Raw genomic sequence first — 5,192 nt, 5'->3', positions numbered from 1 at the left:
GGCTCCCTGCTTTATTCCTGACAAGGAAAACTGGGAAATCCAAACTTTAAAATGACTGTGTGGGTCTTATAGTCTAGAATCACTACTTGTGGTAGATAAACTCTTATTATTTAAATAAAACAAAAAATGAATTTTTTCCTAAATGTTTATTGTAGACAACTGGAAAACACAAAGAAGAACTTGCAGTGACCCACAAGTCCATTTTTGGAGAAAATTGCTGTTGTCTAATGTATCTCCTTTACAAAACAAGAATTAAATCATAATTTTTTAGCCTATTTTCTTATTATATTCTAAGAAAAAATGAACATCTTGTCGTATGTTGTAGTCCATTCAGCCTTCTGTAACAAAAATTCCATAGACTGGGTGGCTTAATTAACAAAAATGTATTCCTCATAGTTCTGAAGTTTGGGAAATCCAAGATCAAGGTGCCTGCAGACTTCGTGTCCAGTGAGGACCCACTTCCCGATCCAAAGATACTCATCTTCTCTTCGTGTCCTCATGTGGTAGAAGGGGCAAGGGAACTCTCTGGAGTCGATTTTACAAGGACACCAATCCCACCATGGGGCTCCACCTTCATGATCTAATCACCCAAAGGCCTAACTTCCAGGTACCAGCCTAATGGAGACGAGGTTTCAATATATGAATATTTTTGAAGGGACATTAACATTCAATATATAGGATCTTGTCAATAGTACTCTTCTATCACATAATTAAAAGCATATTTAAAAATTTCAATAAAAACAGAAGTGTCATAGGTTTACATTGGTATGTTTTTAGTATTCTGAACAGTTTAATCATAAAATGTATAAAATAAACATATGCTGATTTTTAAAAAGTCAAAACTATTCCAAAAGGGAGAGAAGAAATCCCACTCCCCAGAGATAATCATTGTTAACATTTTGATGTCTATATTTTCAGACACTTATGTGCACACAAACACATTATCAGCAAGACCCAACATCTCTTTATATGCTTGCTTACTGGTCATTTGAATTGTTCATTTCCAAAGCATTTGTTCATTCAATTTGCATTTTTTTCTGTTTGGGTTTCAATTTTTCATATGAATTCATATGATTATTTTAGCATATTAGTGCTATTAAACATTTTTGTTTTTACAATCTTAGCAGTATCTCCCTCAGAGTTTAATTTCTTTTAGCCATTTTTTTTTTTTTTGCTCTTTAGAACTTTAAATTTTAATGGCATCTAATATACCAATATTATCTTTTTAGTTTCTGTCTTATATTTTGGCTTAATGTAAGAAAGGCCTTGGCCACCTCTAAGCTATTAAAAAAATCTATGGTTAAGTATAAATTCCCTTTTTATATTTTAATTTTTAATCCATCTGGAATTCATCTGGCATAAGGAATTATGCAGTAAGTATCCAAGTTTACTTTTTCCCCCCCAGAAGGCTAGCTAATTGTTCCAACATCTTTTTCCCTTTAATAAGAAATGCCAGCTCAAATGGTTAGATGTGGTGTTCTCATTGTTGTTACTCTCCAAAATATTCTACAATTGCAGTTTTGATTTTTTTCCCCTTTAACCAGTGAAATTTAGAACTGTCTCATCCCTCCTGAGTGGGCTTCATTTGTTGTTTTTATGCTGTTAGCTTATTTACAAATGGTCTTCTGCTGTGGTTAGTGAATGGTCTGAACTAGTTGGAATTTATTAAAGGTTTCTCTCTAATGCAATATGGTTCAATTTTTGTCAATATTCTACTTTGTGAATGTTGACTTGATAAGAGGACAACAGATAGTAGGGACCTCCGTCCTCTCTCTCTCCCCATGTGTGTAATTTTCATCACTGTTAAGTGTGTGTTTGTATTTTTTCAAAAGAGTTTTGAGATTTGAACTTGGTTTATTGGGAAGGAGACTCTTTTGACTTTTAGATTAAGTAGCTGCCTAATTTACTAGGATGTTCCTCTCCCCCTAGTTTTACTGAGATGTAACTGACATTAGCACCACGTAAGTGTAAGGTGTCCAGCATAGTGACTTGACATCCATAAATACTATTACTATAAAATGATTATACCAAAATAAGTTTAGTTAACATCCATCACCTCTTACAGTTACAAAAACTTTGCTTTTCCTTATAATGAGTACTTTTAGGACTTACTGTCTTAGCAATTTTCAAATATACCACACAGCAGCATTAGCTATAGCTATCGTGATTATTTTGCTAGAGAGTTCTGAACAAGATTTTGGGCTCAAATTTTGAAAAAATAGTAACTTGCTATTTTGCTGCAGCTGACCAGAAGACCTGGGAGCCAGAAACACATGTCTGCTGTGGTAAGCCAGGTCTGGGTTGTACATTAGCAGCATCGCCCTTCCTTTTCCCCTCCCATTCTTTAAATCTATTTTCTTCCTTTCTTTGCTTCCATCCATTCATCACTAAAAAGCCATTATTAGGCCAGAATGAAGCAGGCATCCCAAGGGCTTGTGTGCAGGGTGGGGACAGGGGCTGCGTGGGGTTAAGAGATTGGCCACAGATGAGGGATTAAGAACTATGTTGACAGTAATGGGAATCAAGTATCTTACTCCTGGAAAAAGAGAGGACATAGATGGAATGGAGACAGCTAGAATTAGGGTTGCCAGATTTAGCTAATAAAAATACAGGGTACCACTTGGGATGTATTTATACTAAAACTTTTTTGCTCCCCTTGGTTCACCTGAAATTCAAATTTAACTGGGCATCCTGTATTTTATCTGTCAACTCTAGAATAAGCACTAGAGTGTTAGATTGGAATTCAAGGAATCAGCATAAACTCGGGGCTTTTAATATAGAGAGATAAATATAGATGTAAATGTGATGTGTGTGTGTGTATATATGTGTATGATGTATATTTAGCTCTGTTCACTCAAAGGGCTTTGGGACAATGACACCCTAGTAGCTATAAGCATCCAGATCTTGGTTCCAAATATTACTTTACCAGGGCTCTGGGGAAAAATGGCTTATTCCAGGGCTAGGGCATGGGAAGGACACGGTGAGCCTGGAACACTTTGTACCAGGATGTAAGGAAGTGCTCAGTGAATGATGGAGGGCACAGATGCCGGCCAGAAGTAACTCCCACTGGCCATCCCTGGGATTGGCTGAGCATCAAAATAAATAATTGAACTGGATAGAAATCTTTAAGTCCACACTGGCATAAATAAATTAATGAGTAAACAAATTGGGAGAAGATAAAACTCCTTCTTCCAGGAGAAAGAATGATGGTAAGAGAAAAATCAAAACCATAATTTGGCAGTTTGCATTATTGTAATATGTTGTACATGTGAGAAATGTCAATGACAGTTAAACTGAGTGCACCGAGGAAGATTTTACATACTTTCAAAGTCGCTCCCTGAAAAAATACCTATTAATTACAAAGGGTAAAACATAGGTACCTGGCAGGTATCACCTTAACCAAGTCGTTATAGCTAACACCACTGGTAAGAACAGGAATGGATATCATATGGCACCCAGTTGGATGCAATAAAAAGAACACGTTGTCTGTGACATTCCAGGAGAAGTGCAAAACCTGGCTCTACTCATGAGGAAATACTGGACAAAAACTGAGAGACATTCTACTGGCCAATAGTCTTTAAAAAATGTCAAGATCATGAAAGTTAATAAAACATGGGGATTGTTCCAGATCAAAAGAAACTAGAGATTCAGCGGAACATGTGGTCTTGGATTTTATTCTTTGCTCTAAAGAACATTATTCACTTCACTTCACTTCAGTCCCTCAGTCGTGTCCAACTCTTTGCGACCCCATGAATCTCAGCACGCCAGGCCTCCCTGTCCATCGCCAACTCCTGGAGTTCACTCAAACTCACGTCCATCGAGTCAGTGATGCCATCCAGCCATCTCATCCTCTTTCATCCCCCTTTCCTCCTGCCCCCAATCCCTCCCAGCATCAGAGTCTTTTCCAATGAGTCAACTCTTCACATGAGGTGGCCAAAGTACTGGAGTTTCAGCTTTAGCATCATTCCTTCCAAAGAAATCCTAGGGCTGATCGCCTTCAGAATGGACTGGTTGGATCTCCTTGCAGTCCAAGGGACTCTCAAGAGGCTTCTCCAACACACAGTTCAAAAGCATCAATTCTTCGGTGCTCAGCTTTCTTCACAGTCCAACTCTCACATCCATACCTGACCACAGGAAAAACCATAGCCTTGACTAGACGGACCTTTGTTGGCAAAGTAATGTCTCTGCTTTTGAATATGCTATCTAGGTTGGCCATAACTTTCCTTCCAAGGAGTAAGCGTCTTTTAATTTCATGGCTGCAGTCACCATCTGCAGTGATTTTGGAGGCCCCCCAAAATAAAATCTGACACTGTTTCCACTGTTTCCCCATCTATTTCCCGTGAAGTGATGGGACCAGAGAACATTATTAGAACCATTCTAAAGCATCAATGGGATGTCACTACAGGGCTGTCTCATGAGGCACAGAAGTAAGGGGCAAAATACCCCAATTTCTCTCTTCTGCCCTTTAGTCTCCCATTGCCTCCCATTGGCCAAATCCTGCCAATGCAGAGGCCTGGAAAATGCTTCTTACAGTTGTCAGCCACTTTGTGGTAAAGACCAGAGCAGGAAAAGTAAAGACCTGAAAGCAGCAGTCAGGACTGGCTCAGAGTCTTTTATTTCCTCCCAAAGAAGTTCTCTCTCTCTCCGTATGTGTATGTATGTGTGCTGTGCTAAGTTGCTTCAGTCGTGTCCATCTCTTTGTGACCCCATGGATTGTAGCCCTCCAGGCTCCACTGTCCATGGGATTCTCCAGATAAGAATACTAGAGTGAGTTGCCATGCCATCCTCCAGGAGATCTTCCTCACCCAGGGATTGAACTCGTGTCTCTTACGTCTCCTGCATTGGAAGGTGGGTTCTTTACCACTAGTGCCACCTGGGAAGTCCATGTATGTGTATGTGTGTGTGTGTGTGTGTGTTTAAATTATTTTTCATTAATAAAAATTTTTTTGCTAAGTTACTAAAACTTTGGCTAGGCTCAGTTCAGTTCAGTTCAGTCGCTTAGTTGTGTCCGACTCTTTGTTTGACTCCATGGACTGCGTGCAGCACACCAGGCCTCCCTGTCCATCACCAACTCCCGGAGTTTACCCAAACTCTTGTCCATTGAGTCGGTGATGCCATCCAACCATCTCATCCTCTGTTGTCCCCGTCTTCTCCTGCCTTCAATCTTTCCCAGCATCAGGGTGTTTTTCAAT

The sequence above is a fragment of the Bos grunniens genome, chromosome 24 (assembly GCF_055505025.1).
Source record: "Bos grunniens cultivar Pamir isolate PY7600 chromosome 24, Bosgru_T2T1.0, whole genome shotgun sequence".
In the NCBI taxonomy this organism is placed as follows: domain Eukaryota; kingdom Metazoa; phylum Chordata; class Mammalia; order Artiodactyla; family Bovidae; genus Bos; species Bos grunniens.
The sequence above is the reverse complement of the archived record's forward strand: the minus strand, read 5'-3'. Positions refer to the sequence as shown.